Source organism: Apus apus, chromosome 1 (genome assembly GCF_020740795.1).
Source record: "Apus apus isolate bApuApu2 chromosome 1, bApuApu2.pri.cur, whole genome shotgun sequence".
Lineage (NCBI taxonomy): Eukaryota > Metazoa > Chordata > Aves > Apodiformes > Apodidae > Apus > Apus apus.
The window spans coordinates 75,906,810-75,928,524 of record NC_067282.1 but is presented as its reverse complement, the minus strand read 5'-3'; positions in this window follow the sequence as shown (position 1 = coordinate 75,928,524).

Here is a 21,715-nt window from a genome sequence, read left to right as displayed (position 1 = left end):
CAAGAGGTTTATATCATTATTAAACACTGCATTTAGAGGAGTCTGATTTTTTTATACTTGCAATTGAACAGAAAATGGTCTTAAGAATATAATTATTTTAATTGCAAGTTTATTCCTCTTGCAATTCTAAGCAAGGACCAAACTTCAGAAATGTGACATTCATTACTAATTTTCCTCAGCATAATTAGAAAACATGATTCTTATAAGAAGTTAACATATATAGTGCATAAATATTAAAGGAAATTTGATTTTATATTATTCAGTGGCTCTCTCTGCTAAGCCCTCACTAAAATAATCTCTCCTCCTGATCATCCAGAAAGAGTTTACACCACTGTGTTACAGGCAATTTCATAGCTTTCTTTCAAAGCTATTGGGATTTGGGGGTTGCATTTGCCCTGTGGCTTTGGACACTTCATATAGCTTCTGTGAGTGACTGCTGAAATTACTTGAGTAATTTCTCTGTGGAGTAGCAATTTTATAATCTCTTCAAAAAGCTCCTTGCTTCTGATGCATTTATGTTCGTTTAGGCTGGCAGAGTATTAGAAAAGAAGAGTTACTGATCTCAGAAGAAATATTTTCCTCTAACTATGCTCTTCATTTTACTTTTGTCTCTCCAACAGTGAATACACCCCGAACTGGTACTTTGTCACCTTTATGCTGTTCATATGTGAATTGTTCTTTGGGGAGAAAGTGAAGCAAGAGGAAATATCAAGAAGAGATAATCTCAGATCAATCATACTTCTAAGGGATCTGACACATGAGCCACAAACATATTGTCTATGATGGGCTCCATGCTGATCCAGTTCACCCTGTCAGAGCAAGCAGCAGGCTTACTCTGCTGGCTGCACCTCGCAGTTCCAAGAACAAGCCTGGGAGGGCTGTGCAGGTTTGCCACAAGTACCTTTCCTGTGCCAGTGGGAGGCACATGAGATTTCTGCAGATAGCTTCTACTGCACCCAGAGAAACTAAGAACAGCATATCAAAGGAAATAGTACTGAATCTCTCTTACACTATTTTTTTCTCTCAGTGAAGGATATTTATGAAGGGATTACTATTTTCATCCCTGAGTGTCCTCTGCATTCTGTTCATCTCTACTACACATCTCCAGGAAAGGATTTGCTTTGGTTTTTTTTGAGGAGACTTTTGCTTAAAGAATTCTGCAATTCTTTTCAGTTTTGTTGAGACAGTACATGCTGTTCTAAAAAATCAATTGAAATACAATTTAAAAAAAATATCAGCATCCTAGATTGAGTTTTTTAGACTGTGGAATAGTCTCCCAGGGATGTGGTAGAAATGGCTTTTCTTGCAACATAGAGAACTGCTGAAACAAAATACTCAAAATTATAAAGTAAAGAGAAAATGAGATTTTTTTCAGAGACTGAGTTGAGATTTAGTAGACGTGGTAGGTCAGCAAACATCAATCATTTTGATTATTTTTTTTTTTTTGTCTTCACCTCTAACTCCATGTAAACAAGTAAGGAACAGTTTTCATTAAAAAAACAACAACAAAAACAAACAGAGAAAATAACTTATCCTAGGGAATATATTCTTCCATAGTTTAATTGAAACTACAGTTCACTACATTTCTGAAATGTGTTCAGAGTCACAGTATACTACCTTTACTATGATTTAAGCTGTATTCGTTTAAGCATCCTCTTTGAAGTGGATATTCTCCAGATTTTAAGTAACATATCTCAGATTTTCTAACATCTACAGTTTGTTTCACGTTTCCTGAAGTTGTGTTAATGCACATATCCTTTTTCTGAGCTGGTAAGACTTAGATACTTCTCTGATTTAGTTATTACTTCTCACTGTCCCTTCATCCACAAACTACATGAGATTTAAGCTTCCCCAAGCAAAACCTATATTGCAAGTTGAGACATTTCTATGTAACATGCCTTAGCATGTGTCCATCAAATTCAGCTGCAAGGATGTTATTTCCTTCCAAGTCTTCATGTACATCACAAAGAAACTAGAGCTATGAAATATTCCTGTCATATATAGTTGAAGGAAATCTCTCTTATAGTAAGTGTGGAAGTATTGTCAGATGTCCATCGCATATCAGAAAAGGCAGGCTTAAATATTTTCTTTCATTTTCCTGGGCAAAACTTAATTAATTATATACTCATAACATGAGGGTAAAGCCAGAGTGAAATTCTGTTTAAATGCAAGTGGATGTTTACAGAAATTAAAGTATTCTTCTGGCTCTCATCTACATTGTTTGATGTACAACAGTAAAAATGTCTAAATGAGTCTTGGGTGCAAGCAGGGCCAAGTTCTTCCTTATCTTTTTTTGTTACATCAAAAGTAGGCTACAGTCCACTGAGCAGTGTGAGATTGACAGTCGGACTGTCTGGCATTTAACCCTGCAAAAAATGGAAGTGTTTGGTGAACAGAAACATAGACACAAGCCTGTACAGAGTCTGTGGCTTTAACACAGTGAATGAAACCAAGATACTCAAATGCCGATGATAACAGCTTGCTGCAAAAGAAGATTTGCATCTGATTTTAGAATGTGTTGGTACCAAAGCCTCTGGGGAAATGAAAGAGAGTAGATATTTAGGTGCTTAGCTCAGGACATGTAAAGGTGACCAACATGGAACAGCTAGTATAGTTGAATTTGTTCTTTAATAGGTGGCTGAAAGGGAGATCTCTTTGCCTTTCTCTGTTGTTTCAATTTCAAGAGCGTATTACAGCATTAATTTATTTCTGGGATAATCAGCAACTGTCATGAATATCTATAATAAACTTACAGATCCCTTGGATGAATTCAAGGAGCCTTGGATCAGTCCCAAAAGTGCAGCATGTCTTTTAATAACTGATCCCCTGTATATCTGGAATTGACAAATCTGTACAAGTGGTAGGTTGCAAATTCACATCCCCTATCTATGGATAATTTTAAGGATTTGGATCACTCCTTTTAAGCCTTAACTCCGTATTCAGCTTGCTTTCAAGCTCCCTACTTATCTGCTTTTCCTGTGGGCTTTTGTTTTAATTTTCATTTTATTTCAACAGATGTTATTTACTGTTGTTTCCCTCTGCTTTGGAGAGGATTTATCATTGAGATGTATTTTCATTTTAGCTCACAAATACATTAAATCCAGTCATGAAGCCTGACCAAAACAGCTGGAAAGTGACACTGAAATTAAGGCTATAGAGCTGCTTCTCTAATCTGCTGAGCAGTTTCTATTAATGCCGTTTAAATAAAATGAGTCTGCAAACAGGAAAGCTTAAAGGATATGAAATCCTGGCTTTATAAATGATGGCCAAACTAGCAGGAACCACCCCATAGTGTGTAATCTTTTTCTTTCATGTAACAAGGTTATCTGGCCTCACAAGCTTCTTAGGGTAAACTTAATTAAAGCCAATGAAAAGAAAATGGAAAAGGGAAGAGGTAGCTGTTTTGATTTCAGAAGTTAAGTATTCTAAAATATATGTTTCTGTGGGTTACAGACTAGTCTCCCTAGTCTTAGTGGGAGACTTAGAGGAAGAAAGCTTAATTTTATATTTCTTTTTCCTATTATATTTATACGCACACACTCACACACACCCGCTCATAGTGAGTGGAGCTGAGTGGATGTTTCCTTTTCCTGTGAGATAAGAGCTCGCTGAGTAATACAGGTCCTCTCCAAGGACAGAATATGCTACACATGTTGACAATGAGTTTGTCAGCGTTCCTAACATTTCTATACAGCTGTAATTCGTGGATTTAATAAAATATTGATGTCTGTTTCCAGTTCTATCATGTAGTAAAAAATCTCTATGTGGTGTAAATTAAACACTTCTACAATGAGCTGGAGAATGCATGTCATTTCTTGCCCTGGTAGAAAAGAGCTGTGCCACCCCATCTGCTGTTCCAAATGCCAAATCTCTGAAATATCACTGAAAACGAACACTGTTGTAAAGAAGCACTTGCTATTTTATCTGAGTTTCTGTTTAGCCTGGTAAAACATCCCTCTATCAGTTTGTATCACCGAGCTATTGCTGAACTATAAGCCCAAGTCTAATCTCAGACTGATGAAATGCATCCAACATGACATTTGACTCAATCTGCTCATAAATAATAATAATAATACTTTACATTTATGTAACCCGTTTCAGCAAGACCTCTCCCAAAAGGCCTTCTTGACCTCCAGTTTATCTATGGTGACTCTCACTGAGTTAGAGGCAAGCGTAATGTTCTCTACTCTGCTACCACATACAGTGTGGAAACAGCTGCAAGATAAATTACATTTCCTATGAGATTCCAGTCATCTTAGCTATGTGATGCTCAGAAATCAACCTCAGCAGAGATCACCTGTAACTTTATTAGTGTCTCAGTCATTTAGACAGCTGTCAAATGTATGAAAAGCTACTTGCCCAATAAGTACTATCTCTTTTCTTCCGAATCTGGAATTTTCAGCCCTCAAATAATTACACAGAACTTAGCTTGACAATATTTATTCTGGAAAAATGATACTTTTAAGCACAGGATTTTACAACTCACTGTTGATGAAAAAAAGAAGCTTCATGAGGCTGAAAAAAAAAAAAAGTTCCTGGAATTATTTTGGATTTAAGGTGTTTGTGACTCAACCTAGACATCAAACAATGCAGACAGGGATTTTCAAATTCATGTGCTGTGCCTACTGCAGCTGTTGAAGCTTAAATGCCTTTAATAAAATTGCCTTTGATAAACTGTGAAGTCTGACTTTAACTATCTCCCAACATAACACCTTAGACATACCTGTCTAAGAAACCTCCTCTAAGACACTTTCTCCCTGTTCCTGCTGAAAGCAGAGGTACAATTCCTGTTGCTTTCCAGAGGAACAGAATTTAGCCAATGTGATGTTTTTACTTCTGTGTAAAACTATCTCATTTGTTTAATAGAGAGTGTAGTGTAATGCTTTTTAAAAAATCTTCAGTTGTTTAGCTTACTTTAAAATATCTTTATGGCTCACAGACTATGCCAAAGACAACTGATGACAAAGAATAAAGTATCTCCACTGTCCATGATATCTGAAAAGTCATGGCAGTCAGGTGAAGTCCCTGGTGATTGGAATAAAGGACATGTTACACCCCTATTTAAAAAGGGTAGAAAGGAGGACCCTGGGAATTACTGACCTATCAGCCTCACCTCTGTGCATGGGAAGATCATGGAACAGATCCTCCTTGAAGACATGCTAAGGCACATGGAGGGCAAGGAGGTGATCCAGGACAGCCAGCACAGCTTTACCAGGGGCAGATCCTGCCTGACCAACCTAGTGGCTTTCTACAATAGAGTGACTGCATCAGTCGACCATGGAAAAGCAGTGGATGTCATCTATCTGGACTTCTGCAAGGCCTTTGACATGGTCCCCCACAATATTCTTCTCACTAAATTGGAGAGATATGGGTTTGATGAGTAGACTGTTCAGTGGATAAGGAACTGGCTAGATGGTCACATCCAGAAGGTAGTGGTCAACAGCTCAAAGTCCAGATGGAAAATAGTGACAAGTGGTGTCCCTCAGGGGTCAGTGCTGGGCCCAGTGTTGTTTAATATCTTCATTAATGATACTGACAGCGGCACTGAGAGCATCCTCAGCAAGTCTGCTGATGACACCGAGCTGGGTGGTGCGGTCGATATGCCAGAGGGACGGGATGCCATCCAGAGGGACCTGGACAAGCTAGAGAAGTGGGCCCAGGTGAACCTCATGAGGTTCAACAAGGCCAAGTGCAGGGCCCTGCACCTGGGCTGAGGTAACCCAAGGTATGAATACAGGCTGGGGGAGGTCACACTTGAGGGCAGCCTGTGGAAAAGGACCTGGGGGTACAAGTGGACATGAGTCACCAATGTGCAGTTGCAGCCCAGAAGGCCAACTCCATCCTGGGCTGCATCAAAAGAAGTGTGGCCAGCAAATCGAGAGAGGTGATTCTGCCCCTTTACTCTGCCCTGGTGAGACCTCACCTAGAATACTGTGTCCAGCTCTGGTGTCCTCAGCACAAGAAAGATGTGCACCTTTTGGCACATGTCCAGAGAAGGGCCACAAAAATGATCCGAGGGCTGGAGCACCTCTCTTATGAGGACAGGCTGAGGGAGTTGGGGTTGTTCAATCTGAAAAAGAGAAGGCTCTGGGGGGACCTGATAGTGGCCTTCCAGTACCTGAAGGGGGCCTACAGGAAAGCTGGGGAGGGTCTTTTTACAGGGACTTGCAGTAAGAGGATGAGGGGTAACGGTTTTAAGCTGGAAGAATTGAGATTTAGGTTAGAGATCAGGTGTAAATTCTTCAGTGTAAAGGTGGTGAGACACTGGAACAGGCTGCCCAGAGATGTTGTGGAAGCCCCATCCCTGGAAGTGTTCAAGGGCAGGTTGGATGGGGCTCTGAGCAGCCTGTTCTAGTGGAAGGTGTCCCTGCCCATGCAGGGAAGTTGGAACTCGATGATCTTTAAGGTCCCTTCCAACTAAAAAATTATGTGATTCTGTAATATATGGAATACACAGTAACACCAAAAGATGCCAACTCTGGCATTTGAAATTTCCAGCTTGTTTATGACAGATTCAAACAGAAATTCCTGTTCTGAATCAGGAAGAACAAGGATGTGAACTTTGCAGTGAGAAGTCAGGGATTTTAGCTATTCTGGCATGATTTTTTAATGATCTCTGATTTTATTGTAAAAGTTTGAAGAATCTCCTTGTTAATCCATTTCAGCTCTATTCCCAAGACTGTTCCCATAGAGGCATTATATAGCAACTTGTTCTTGCAAGGAGGCCAATGTGATCAGCAATTACCAAAAGTAAACAGGATGCTGATCTTAGATAGGTAGATTCTGTTACAGTATTGATTTCAAAGGAAAAAGTCTAATGAACCAGTGATTTTCTCTACACATCCTGGTCTATTCTGCCCTTTTTTGCTTTTCTTACCTGCTGATACTCTTGTCCCCACATCCAAATCTGCAACGTGTCCTGTTTCTGCTTGGTGTCTGAATATCACTGCTTGAAAATTCAGATATGTATTTACTATACAGAGATAGTAATGTTTAAATCTGTGTTTATGCTAAAGAGACTAAAGCCTCAGGTAAGGTTAAAAATCTCACAACTCTCTCACAGCATTTAAGCTCTAAGAACAGACATCCCATAAACTCTTACAGTTAAGTTAAATATATACTATATGCCAGCTTTGCAATTTGGCATCAGATAGCAAACCAAAACCAACAGGCTAAAGCAATGGTTTTGATCTTGTAAACTAAGTCTGAGCTACTCATTCCTACCTTCCTTCAGATGAAGCAATCACACAAAAATAAAGCACTTTTTAATAAAAACAGTAAGTGTTCAGACCTCCATTCAAGTCAGAAAGAATGTTGATAGTTCCGATTTTATGGACTGTAGACTAGGGCAGCAAAAGTATTTTGATTTTCTTACAGGGGATGGAAGTAAAGTGAAATGAAAGCAGATGGATCTGCCCTAGCAGTGAACCATTGGATACAATACTTTGCTTCAGTGAGTATCCAAATTATTTTCAGGTAGTTTGGCACATACGTAATTTATGTGCTTCGTTCTCTGCCTGCTATTTAGAAGCTGTTTCTCAAGTAGGAGTTGTTCTCTGAACTGTTCACCTTTGTATGCACTATTTCACTCTTAACTCTTCTAATATTCTTCTTAAGGTTAAGTTAGTGAAGTGAATTCAATATACTTTTTTGTTGTTGTTGCACTTAGAGACTCTGCTTGTGCCTGGGGTCAACCTTAAAGCCTGCAAGGGTGCCCTTAGGTGACTGCTTGCTTGATGGCTGCATGTATCATGCAGCAGAGACTGTCCCAGCCATGATGTGTTTGCTGTCACTGACCAGAAGACACTATTAGGGCACAGAGCCCCTGCAAAGTAGCAATGCTACCAAGTACATTTTTTTGGACCAGAAATGTAAATTCTTCTTTAGAGACCTCAAATGCTAAAACTGGCTTATAGATACAGTACATTCAATTTAATATTTTGGAGTATAAAACAGAAGACTGAAGCACAAATTATTGTCTCAGATGAGCTGTATCAGAAGACTCAGTGTTAAAATACAGAGCTCGGGTACCCCAATTTCCTGATCCCACAAACAGCAAACCATGATACTCATTTGGCTGCGAAATATTGGTCTCTTGACTCATCAAAATAAGATGAAGATTAAGGTGATGGAGGAGTGAGGGCTGCTTATCCACAGGAAGTGTGGATTTGCACATTCTCAGACTCCATGTGCACTTTTATCCTTACTGGTATCAATTCTCCCCTTCACTTGGTGGGGGAGTCTAGGATAGAGAAGTGATACTGTTCTTATTGACAGATACAAAATCTTTGCAACGGAGGCAGCTGGAAAACCCAAAACTCTATCCACAGTGCGACTTCAGTACCTGGAAATTATAATGCTAAACTAAGTATCCATGCTTTTTACAAAAAAAAAACAACCCTCAAAAACTTCAGAAGAGTGGGATACACATGTGCCTTAGTGCCTACAACAATCCATTTTTTTTTTTTTAAAGTAAACAAAATAAAACACACCTCCCCCCAAACAGTCAAACCATCCAAACGTGTGTAACAGCAGCATTAATATAAGGATTTTTTAGGTCTCACCATCACATCTATCTAGGTTAAGCTGCAAATACACAAAAAGTTACATCTTTGGAGACTCTTAGATCTTTCAGAATCATCCAAAAAGCTACAGAGCTGACAAGAGTATAAGAGTAGATTTACAGAAGAGGATAAATCTTGGCAAACTACTGCATAGTAGTTCAATTAACCTGCTTCAGGGAAATCTAATTTCGTTGCTGGAATGCAATCATTTCCGATAAGGTTTGATACTAACATAATTATCTGTCTTTATATGTATCTTCACCAGATGTTCTTTCCAAGGCAACCAAATGAAATTGATAGCCACCCACTTCAAATAGCAAATTATTTGCTGTTACTTGTAAAACATCTAGTCAGAGGTCACTAATTTTATTAAGAAAATAGATTTTGTAGCTTCCTCTAAAAACCAAGTCCCCTACTACGTATTATTGCTGTGTTCATTTTCTATATAAGTCTCCTGGCACAGTACTGCATTAACGTGTGGCCCTCTTCCTACAGACTGCTTTGCTGTGCCATTTCCTGGAGAGTGAAATGAAGTCCAGCATTTCATCTCAGGTATATTTGAATGAACTATTCCAAAATTTGATGTCTAAGGATGTTGGGAAACTACTTTCCAATGTTTCTCTAACACTTGAGCAGTTTCAATAAATTCAGCTGAACACATTTTTTCATTGTTCTATTTAGGCAAAGACAGTCAAAAGACAAACAATGTATAGCTCCTAAAGTCCTTATACACTACAGGACTGTGACATTAGGTACAACTAGATCTCATGCAGACACCCTGTGGTCAGTGTTAAATGAGGCAGTTAGGGCAACAGACTGGGGTCACAGAGGCACAGCCCTGCCTAACTACACAAATGCATATTTGGGGATCTGCAGCCACAATGTGCCCTATGTTGCTGGCAGCTACACTCTTGTAGCCAGATTTTTAATCTCGCAAAATGTTAAGGAGTTGCAAGTGTGCTCCTAGAAAGTGTCCTTTGTACAAGAAACAAGTCCACTTGACTTGAGGCCTTGTGCAACCTGATCTAGTCTGAAGTGTCCCTGCTTGTTGCAGGGAGGTTGGAACCTGATGATCTTTAAGGTCCCTTCCAATCATAACCATTCTATGATTCTATGATTGTATGACTCTCATCTCCTTTCAAATCCTTCTGTTGATAAGAATACTAGTGAAACAATCCTCTTACTATAGCACTATTCCTGCAGCTTACAACCTATATTCAACAAGTCTTACTTTTTAGTTCTCCTCATGCAATTCATCAGCTCCATCCCCAGAGCTTGAGGTACCTTACTGCCATGTTTAGGCAGAATGTTGATCAGGGTTGCAAGTTTCCCATTTTTAAAAATGTCATTATTGCAAGGAAAACTAAGATTTATTCAACTGGGTTACTCCTCATTTTCCAAACGAGACATCAGGAACAGTATTTTACACTGTCTTGGTGAAGACAAGGTGTTTGGTTCTATTCAGTTAGGCACAGAACAGCCATTCTTATGTTCTTACATGTTTTAAAGTACTCTGATATTGAAGGAAATAAGTACTTACAAGTTCTGAGTTGCAGCGTGGTGGCATCTGAAGTGTATGAGTGGAAGGAATGCAATGCAGACCTGATGCTGAAACTAAAGCTATTTCTACTGTACAGTTTGTGGACAAATTATATCACAAGTAATTTGTATTTATTAAGCCACATAATAGACCCAAGTGTTCTTCTAGATGTTAAGCCTATTGAGTATAATCACACTGTAGTGAATGTATCTATTTTTAGTATTACCACTGAGAATTCAAAGCTTGAATCAATTTTTGTTACCTAGGGAAATTTGCATATGCATATTTAAGCAGCAAAAATCCCCAGCCTATCAATGTTGACTTTTCCTTATTTTGTATGGTAAAAAACTTAAAATAATTAATCTTTTGTAGAGGCACTGTTTAGTAAGATGTGCTATTTTGAAAACAGACTTTTAAGCTTTGTATGCCTGAAAAATTTGCAAATAGATGAGAACTAACCTTTATTGAATGAGATAAGGGTGATAAAGAATGTACTCTTCAACTAATTGTAGATGTAATTCCCAACAATCTTGTGAAATAACTTCTGCTATGCTAGGTATTAATATAAATTATCTCAGCTGTAAGTATTGTCTCTCTTTTCTTAAGAGCTGAATAGATTTGCTCTGACAATACTGCAAAAACCTTTGGAGATGCTCTGTGGATAATGATGAGTATTGGATTAATTTCCATAGTATTAAACTATACTGAAACATTTTACTCCTACTTGTATTACCTGTTTGGTTCCCACAACACTGCCAAACAAACTTGATACTTAGGTCCTATATCTTCAGCTTAAATATCAGAGCACACACCATAGCCAACCTTCTCCCAGGTAGCCACTGGCTTATCAGAAGAGAGAACTGGACTCTGCAAGTGAAATTTTGTGATTTTTTTTTTTTTTTTTTTAATAAACCCAAGTGAATCTATGCTAATGTGACACTGGTCTTTGTCCAAGGATTCACAAACACCTGTTACCTCAAAGTGAGAATGTGCTGTTGGAAGCAGAAGGAAGAAAGCCCAGACTGGTGGATTTCCACCTCTCCAATTAAAATGTACAGTGATGAATGGTAGAAAGCTAACTATTTCTATAGAGTTTTTCTCTTTATAGTTTAAGAAAAATTCTGTGCTATCATGGATACCACTGTGTAGAAGAACTTGATGCTCTTGACTACAATACAGTCATACAGTCTTCTCATACTCAGAAGAAAAATTTTATCATCTCCCAGAAGGCTTCCTGATCAGGGACACTGACATCATTTGAACTGACAGCAGACAAGAACTCTCTTCAAAACAAGATTCTTTACGTACAGACAGCTGTGCCTGAGCAACAAATGCATGAGCACATTTATACTCTCTAGAGAAAATGGAGAGTTGAATGCAGAGAATCACAGTCAGCAAGATACCAGTACACAAATACAGAAGGGCATTAAAGGAAGACTCCCACATTGTGCTTCTGTGGCTCAAAATACTCTAATTCCTATTCCCCATTTACAGATGGGACCTATAGAGTAGCCAGATGAAAGTAAGGAGTCCCACAGAAGAAGAATGGCACTGGAAGTAATGAATCCTCCACTCAATCAGGGTGCTGGCTGCTGGTGCCTGTAATCCTCCAAGATAGTGGAGAGATTCACTAGCTCCAGTGAAACTTTCAAGTCAGTTTCAGCAACATTGAACAGAGAGTAAACCTCTTTGAATCAGGTCTCAATATTCTGGATGTCAAATTTTCTACAAAATCACTGAGAAAAGGTAGCTAGGTAGAGATGAAAGGCTATTCATTGCCTGCACTGAGTATGTTACAGTGTTACCCCAATTCATATTAAGCCTCAGGAAATTTACACAGGATAGAGAAGTGCTGGGTGTCCCAACCTGAGAAAAGGTTCAGTCTGCACTCAAAGCTTAATTAACTGTGACTTAAATAGTCCTACATGGGGACTCCAAGCCACTAGGAACTGGACCTCTTTACTGACACTTCCTACCAAACCACTTTCCCAGCTCTGTTAAGGTGTGTTAGCAACCTGCATGAGTAATAAAATCTCCAAACATAAGAGCCCTTTCTTTGCTGTATAAAAGCATTAGTCTTTGGGTTGGTGTCTCAAAATAATCACTCCTGTACAATCTATTTGATCTCAACACATTATCACTTCCCATGGTGCAATCATAGTTTTGTTTCTGAACCCAAACTCTAGAAGCTGAGAAGCTAAGTAAGATGTCATATATCATACAAGGAGGCTGAAAATTGCATAGATACTGGTATTCATGTCCATGCATTGCAAGAGACTGATTTCATCATGCTCTGTGCTTAGTAGGAATTTATAGAAAGGATTTAAGAGGAATTTAAAAGTAACATTGCTATGGCCTGTAGTATATCAGCACCTTGAGTTTTCCTCAAAGTACAGACTTGCAAAGTGGATCCTACACCCTGCTTCCATCCCTTGAACTGCCCTCCAGTCCCAAGTTCCTTCTCTAGACTCAATATGAAAGTCTATAATGGAATGAGAGGTCCTCTTTTTCTAACTCTGGCTGGGCCTGTTATAACAGAAGTACCAACCCTTGCATTATGAACCTGTAACGAAAGTAATGAGTATTCATTTTTATGACAGTAAAGGATACAAAAGTCTTAAGAGAAAGCATTTATGTAACTTTAAAAGCACATTGTCCGCCCCTTTGTCCTCACTTTGCCTTCCATCTCCAGGGACATTAAATATAAGAAACCACATGTTTAAACACCATAGAACAAAGTTGCTAGCATTAGTATCTGAACATTTTGCCTAGATTGGCTGTTGACAAACCTTTTGCTACCCATACTTTCTCATCATTCTTGTGCTGCCAGTGTTTGATACTGTTCAGTGAAATCCAGAGACACCAGTCAGCAGTGCTCAACAGCACAGAGCATAAGGAGTGATTAACTCACAGCACAGACGTTTCGGTAATGGACACCATGTAAGAACTTAAGTAATTTGTTTATGGAAACATGGTGACTTGGTAGTATGAGATTACAGTATCTGCTAGCTCTCAGCAACAAAGAACCTCTACCTACAGGTAACATCGATGAAATAATTAAAAGAAAGAAAACAACTAATTCTACTTGATCAAACTGGGGCTTTGGGGACATTACTGCATCAAAATCAGAAAGTCAAAAAAATCAATCGGTCTAGCAAAATATTTTTGACAACTCTTGTATTCCTGAGTAAGATGGCTTCAACTCCTTCTCACCGGGCACCATTCCTGGGTAATTTAATTAGCTTTGCACAACTGCCTAATGTTTACACCAAGTTTAACTCTGCTCTCTTCAACTAGAATTTCTAGCGGTACCCTTATTTGGTCTGTTTAATTTAATGTAGTCTCCCAATCCACAGGCCCCTCCTTATCACAATTGTGTTTCCTCAATGCAAATTTTTGCTCCAAGGCAAACATCTTTTGAGCAACTCTTTCTCACTTCAGCTCTGTGGGTTGAGCAAGAACAGCAAGCAGACTCAGTTTCCTAGAAGGGGAATAACTTCCATTCCAGCCTCAAATTCCATATGCTTCCATTGATATATACTGATCACAAGGGTGAGGATAAAGTAAGCACGGAGGGTAACATTTGGAAACTGGCAATTAACAAGGAATTTGTAATACAAAGTAATGAGTCATAATGCTACCTACAACTTTTACAAATTTGCCTATAAACTGAAAGAACAATAAAAAAGTGTGATTAATACTAAATACTTATATTCTGCACGCTGTGAGAGAAAGGATTATATGACACTAAATAAAGCCATAGGATTTAGCAATTCAACTTCTTAATTATGAAAGATACTATCAAAGAGTTTGGAAGTAAAAATCCTACCTGAGAGTTGAAGTCCTGACATCCATTTAACAAATGACCAAGATACCTGACATTAACTTATATACATTTTTGGAACAAAGTGAAGGATCCACTCTAGTTTCTTCACAGGGTTCATCATGTTTTGGGGAAGGATCAGCAGAAGGTTTTCAAGGAAACTGCAAATACTGTGTAGGCATCCATCCTAAAACACAGAGAACAATAACTTTATTAATTCTTCATGTTTTTTTCTACACATTAATTAATTACTTTCTAAGCATCTAAAAGACTGCATTACAACATTCAATTCCCCTTTCTTATCAAATGCTTTAGTTTAAGTAAATATATAGAATAAACAGAGAAGTCTTAACTCAAGTATGGGACTGGCTGTGACTGTGCTCTCCCTTACTGTTTGCCAAGCAAAGCTTCTGAAGTCATGCTCCTATAAGCAGAGGCAGAAAAGCCACTATCTCATTCAAAATCCTTTATTAGACATGACTAGAACCAGTCTGAGTCTACAACAGAAATGTAAGAGCAAGTTACGTGATTGCAGAGGTACACAAAGATAGAAATAGAAAAGAACAACAGAGCTTCAGGCTCACCATTGGATAAACGGATCATGGCCAGAGAGCCAAACTTATGAAGGCTTATCTGCATTTCTGATTTGGAATTGATGTCTTTAATTTGGCTGTTATGATGGGGAATCCATGAATTCAGGACAGAAATTTCTCTCCATCTGTGTCCTGGTTCTGGGTTGGAAAACTGATTAATGGGCTTGAAAGACAGCTAAGGTTATCACAGCTGCAGAATAAAAATAAAGTAAGCTAGTTAGCAGTTTTTATTTCCTAAAAAGGCAGGAAAAATAACAGAGTTTCACCACACACCAGAAGGTCTTTCACACTCAGATACTGCTGGCTCATGTCAATGGCAGCGTGAATCCAAACTGCAGGCTGTGGAACAAGTTGCAATCAGCTGGTGAAGAAGGAAATTAGCAAGAGCAGAAAACTCCAGGCTATTTCCCTTCTTCTCAAACATTATTTTAAGAAAGCTTCACTGCATGACAAGTAACTCCCTTTGGTACCTACTTTAATTTATACTTAAAGAACATGAAACAGGTAAGGCACGGTAATGTTGCTCATCCCGCAACACCCAAGATGAAAAGGGAAGATCCATTCATCCTGTTTTCCAAAAAGAACTAGAGAGTGTCAAAGAAAACTAGCAGATGACAAGTTCAAACATGTATTATATTTGTCACATAGTGCCTAAGGAATCTTATTGACACAGAACACTATTGATTTCAAAAAATTGCTTGGGTTCAAAACCAATTTAGCAAAAAAGAAAAGTGAAAATACTTAGATTCCTCATTTTAATCACATTAATGCCACTTGGAAAACTCAGTTTTGTAGAGCTGAACTAAATGGCTAAGCAGCTATCCTAGCCAGAAAACAGAAAAACATTGCAGAAATAATGTTGGCAAACCTGCAGAAAAAATATTAGATACCTGTAAAATGAGAAGATACTGGTTTTGTTCACTCGTCTGTGAAATGCGCTATGGCATACTGAGTTGTCTTTTATTTTACTTAGGCTTTGTGATTACACTGCTTATAGTTTACACCTAGTCATATCTTTAGCAAATACAGCAAATTAATTGAAGACATTAGCAAGCAGACAGCAAAAGGGGTTAAATATATATCCAAGAATGAAATCTGCACTATAAATATAAAAACACACAGTGAGATCTTTTAATCTGTCTGAACTACAGTGACTACTAATCCCATCAAATCTCATTTTATATACTCCACTATGAAACACTGGCTTCGGACACAGCCTAAAAATCAGTTGGAAGAAGCAGTGTCTTTCAGAGGCCATGCTACTTATACTCTGCTTCTCCAAAGACATTTGGGAAAACCACTTCGATGAGCCAAATACAGGTGATCTGCTTATGTTCCACATTTTCTTTGTTGTTGCTGTTGGGTTTCTGTTCAACCAATAGACAGTAACAGGATTAGCCTAATTTCCTACAGAACCAGCCATAATGTGACACCTGGCAGCATGTGTGCCTTGGCATGTTGAACCAAAATTACAGAATAAGGAAGAAGACTTATAGATATTCAGTTCCTGCAGGTTTCATACAAGACAGACCAGAGGAGAAGGAACACTGGAATTCGCAATTTGGAAAGTTCACTCCTCCCAAGTATTTTTATCTTTTCAGGCAGTTTCTAAAGCCAACCATGGCAGCCCATTTTTGTCAAAACTCTGCAGAGAAGAGCTGATAGGTGAAATGGAAAGAAATCTGATTTGTGCTTGCAGAGACAGCAGAATACCTTTGCGTATTTCAGAAAAAAACCCTTTAACCAAGAGGCAAAACCTATGAGATTCCCTCCTCCCATTCCTTAGATAAATGCTTGATTTTTTTCTACAGAGAGTGAGTGTCTTGCTCTGTTTATTCTGCTCCTTGCTCCTTTTCTTTTTTTTTTTCCTACAGTGATTACTTAAGACAGTTCTTTTCTGTGCTCCTCTGTTGGACAGTCAACAACTGGGTTTCAGGTATATTTTGCATTCTGCTGAATGCTTTCTTCTCCACTGAGAAAGCATAGTAAACTTCTTCAAACTTTGTCACCTTTTCTTCTCAGGCGAAGCACCATGGCATAGGATAAGGAACTAGATGTGTTTTAAAATTGGCAAAGGATACTTTTGTCCCTGTTATGACTACAAATGGTACGTGTGCAATATGTTATTTACTCATACATTCACTTCACTCACTCTCTTAATGGCAACAAGATAACAACTGTAATCCTGAATTCTATCCATTTGTCTTATCTGGGCTCTTCTTCCTACTATTGCTGTCTCTGACAAAACACTGGCTTGTACACCTGTGCACAGCTTAAAATTAATAAATGGTCCATTTGCTTTCAGGCTAAGAACTCATTTATCTTCTGCTGAAATTTTGTCCATTGCTCTTGTGAGGGAGCAAAAATGGTGCTAGCGGTTTCCTCTCATCCAAGCTGTTCATGGTCAGCTAGTGTTTGCAAATTTGTGGAATTCAATAAAATGCAGTGCATTGCTTGGTTGTTTTTCAGAGTATATAGTTTTGTGCTGTTTGTCCCAAACCTGGCAACTCTGCATGTTGCTTCTGTGAACTCAAGATTGAGCATTGCTTCGCTTTATACCTACATCTCCTTTCTGGACTTCCTGCAGTGACCCTGGTGTCAGAACACTGTTCTCTCAGTTCTGCCCTGTGATTGCCTTTCTTTGTCAAATCACCACGCTTTCTTGAAGGTTAATTCTGGGTTTCCAAAAGTCTCTCTCCTGACATTTTCCCTAACATCCCATCATAAGCTCTGATCAGGATCTCACACAGCCCCTTGCAAATTGAAAAACTAGCTTTTTAGCATCAGAACAGACACACATTTTTCTGTGTGTTAATTTTCTTTTTCTACTCTGTTTAAAAGCTGTATCTCATGTTTCCTTTTTACCTGGAGTGTAGGACTCACTCTTCAAATTTCTGTAATGTGGAATATCATCGTTAGTCATCTCTGCCTGAGTTAACAGTAAGCTATTAGAAAGAAAAGTCATCTATTTTCATAAAAATGAAGCTATAATCTGTCTGTCTTCCTTGCAACTTTCACCCACTGCTCTTAGTGCTATTTAAGTACAATCCCATCACAAGCCACAGTTCCAGAGGTTTTCAGAGATGTAAATTGCTAGCAGTGGTTCCTTAGCTCAGTAATATCAGCGTTCAACAATCACCAAGAACCAAGCAATTTAGCAGAGGTCCATTTATTTTGGGGTGCAAGCTCTGACTACTTAATTACACAAGTCTTTGGAGCGTGCAACTGCCTCTTTACCAAAACACCTTAAATACATGATCACTACAGAAGTGAAAAAAAAAGACAGTCCATGGAAGATTTGTGTGGAGAAAAAGGATTCATAAGGGATTATGTGAAAGAGAGAAGATTAAAACAAAGTTGGGTGCAGAGGGGAAAAATAACCTGACAAAGGACAGGAAAAATTGTAAACAAGAGGCTAATTTAGTTTTGTTTCATTGCACCCAATATACCATGGACCATTCAAGAAAAATGTCATGGAGAAGTCCAAGTGAAACATTGCCCCTACAACAACCATCAGTCTTAAGAGAAGATATTTTATTTTTTTTTCTCTTCATAACCAAAGCAGGAGCATGAGGAAGCTTTTTACATCTCCTGGTCACCAGCATGAATTCCAGCCAATAAAATTAATTTTACCTAATGGTGTGAACTAAAAGTAATACTTTCTGTTACAGCCCTTATACCACCAAAAACTAAAACACTTGACTTATGTTCCCTATGCTAGGTGATACCAATGCAATAGTGAAAGAGAATTGCTTGCACCAGCAAAAAAAGGAGGATTTCAAACCAATAAAAAAGGGACCCTCATGCTATTAGGGCCAGAGATTGTACTGACCTTCTGGTCTGGATTTTGGATGTTATTTCTTGCTTTGCCACCTGTGTGCATCTGATTGGGCATTACCAGCTCTCCCAGATTTGAGCAGCCAAGTGATTTGAGCCCTGGGGTAGGAACTCTTCAGCTTAACTGACAGCGTTAAGCTTTGTGTTTTTCCCTGGTAGCCACTATGTGATAATTAATTCTATGTTCCGTGTTATTTGTCTGAACAACACAGCAACTAATTACATATATTTCAGTTTTAAGACCAAGCTTACTTTCTCTCTTCTCAGTATCATTCTACATCCATTAGCTTGTGATAATTTCTCTACTCAGTCTGGCACCTGTATTTAAAAAACAGTATACACACTGAAGGATGGGATGACCTTAAAGCATGACTGAGCTCAGCATTCAGCCCATAAGAAATGTGGGTGCATGTGTGTACTGAGGAATTTCAAAAGTTTTGAAGGCAGCATAAAGTCCTTGTTTTGAAAACACTTTTTCAATTACTATTCTCAATTTAAAGGAGCTCTCTAGTTTTTCATTTTTCGGTTGGAATCATATCTTAACGTTAATTTGACTTAAAGTTGACATAAACTGAAAGAAAAAGCTTGAACAAAATTCATATTCCTTTCATCTATGCACCAAAAATAAGAAGGATGAAGGTCAACAAAATGTTTCTTAGACCAAAATGATTTCTAGTTTTTTTCTCTCCAGCTTCCCTTCTTCCCAGATTCATGGGTCAGCTGCAGAGTTTTTTAGCAGTACAGCACCAAAACAGTTCCTCAGTTATTCATCCAGCATTACCTGAGTGTGGCCCTGCCCTAGAGACTGCACATTTCCTTTTGCCAGCTTCCCACAGCAGCTGGTGGGCCTGGTCCTGGGGAGCCCTCTCTACCTTCCCAGGCTAGCTACGGAGTCCCTCTTGGGCAAGATTTGGTGTGATGAGGAGCAACAGGAGGAGAGAAATGGGATTCATTTCTACCACAGCATAAAACGAAGCAGAGCTGCTGGTAGCTGCTAACTTGAGCCCTCATTTATGTGCCTGTGTAAATCTCTCAGCTCCTGAAAGAGCAAGGATTAATGTTTTGCTTGCTTCTTGCAAAAGTCCTTCATCAGGTTTGTTTTATCCAGGACACAGAGAGTGAGGAGGGTTTGAACTGGGTGGTACAAACACCCCCATGGCTGGGCCTTTTGGATAGGGAGCAATCAGTTCACAGACAGAAACTTTAAGTATTGCACCTACAGAGGACAAAACCAAGATTTTTACTTGCCAGTGTTACTTCACTTAACCAAATGTTCTGAACCAGAAAAACCAGGAGGCTTATAAAGGTCAAGCAAATTTGCAGGAAAAGACTTGGGAATACTTTAAAGTGGTTGCTAATGGCAGGGTTTACTGAAGGCTGTCATGGGCATAGAATTCATTGAATACACTAAGAATAGCAACATTTTCAATGTGCCTTTCATCCAGAAAGGGAGCTCCTGCAGCCTGAGTTTAGAGATTACCTAAAAGCAAGGAATTAGGCTGCAAGACCATTTAGATTCTTCTGTACTTAAAACATACACATATTCCAAATCCCCTCAGTGAGATGAGTGCTAACTATTTTGGATTTTAAAATTCTAGTTTTCACAAACTGGAACTATCTAGACTACATCATGCTTTCCATTTTTTAAAACTAGCATGTGGAAAAGCATATGAAAAAAAGTTCTTCTAAAGTCATTGTTATTATCCAAGATATATTTCATTTAGTTTTTGTAATCAGGCTCTGTTCACAACATAGGGGAACAAATTTGTCATTTCTGCAGTGCTGAGATGAGAACTCTTTTATGCTTAAAATACAAAGAAGGAAGAATTGCATATCAAATTGCAACTAGATAAGGAACTTTATGTGATAAGAAGAGTGAAAGAATTTGGTGGATCACTGGATTTTAACATCACTACTTTTATGGAAAATGGCACAGGGGTCTTTCATAACCATGAACATTCAATCCTCATTTGAGCAATCACACCTCTCACAGCATGCTTGTTCCCTGACATTTATGCTACTAGAGCTCTCTCAGCAGTCCCCTCATTACAAACCTCTAATGTGAGTTCTTGTGTCATTTCATTTTCCTGTGAAGGTCTTCTACTCACTGCCTTACCACACAGTTTTGCTCACAGTTTCTGATGAAAACATAGCTGAGATAATATCAAACACAGTACGAACTGGAGAGGGGGAAAGCATTTAGTCTTTGGCAACTTCACTGAAATTTTCTGTCCCACAGAGGAGGACATTTTGATAATGTACGTCCTCAGGAAAAAAATGCTTTGCCTCAAGTGAGTTGAGGTGCTGTACTTTGACAAAAAAACCTGTAAGTTGTACTTTGGAATACAAAATGCTATAATTCAGGTTTCAGGATACAGTGGTTGAAAATACTCTGTAGATGAATACCAACCTCTGTTAGTACTTGGCCCTTGGAAAGGTCATTTCATGGTAACCTGTGAATGAAGCCAGGAGGCTGTAAGCAGTTTCTTGGCAGAGTTGATCAAAAGGACAACTTCCAGCTGTTGGCTACTTTTTTTTTTTTTTTTTCCCTCTTTCTCCAATTGCTACAATTAATTTTTTGGAGAATGTGGGGCTAGTCAAAAGAGTGAAACCCTGAGGAAAATGGACATGGGGAATAACAGTTTAGCATCAGAACATAAAACTCAGAGTCTAAAGGGAAACAAATGGACTGCAGGGAAAAAAAAATAGTATGATGGGAAAAGGGTTAATTAGCAGATAAGGGAGGAATTTTGCAAAAATGCTTTGGCTGAAGAATGGAAAAGTCCAACAGAAGCAATAGAGATAAACAGACCATTGCCCCCCATAAAAGGTGAAACAGCAAAGCCTCTGGAGATGTCAGATGCTGAGAGGCTCTCACTGTAGAGCTGATACCAGCAAACTGTTAGCCCTGCCAGGGCAGCTTCTCTGCATAAAAGTGCAGCTTCTGAGAGAGCCGCCTCAGTGATGCAGAGATGTTGCTGCATCAAGCTCAGCATGTTGTTTGCATTGTCTTGTAACACCCATTAGACAACTTCACTTCTGACTTTTAAAGAGGTTTCTATCCTCCCTAACTCTGTTTCCTTGCACACCCCAACAGGTAATTTCGTGTATCAGTAGGTCAGTTTTGTTGGCAAGGTGACACACCAGAGAAATCTGTTCACTAGCACGGTGTACCCCAGTACTGAAACATGTTGGTGATAACCCATGGGTCGTGTGTGTGTTTGTGCTGGGGGAATAGGAATCAGGAAATGAGGGTGATGTCATGGAACATTTCATGTCAGCCATTCAGTCCCTTAGTCAGAACTAACTTTCTATGTGGAAGCCCTACAATATTCACCTTCATAAAAGAAGAACGTTG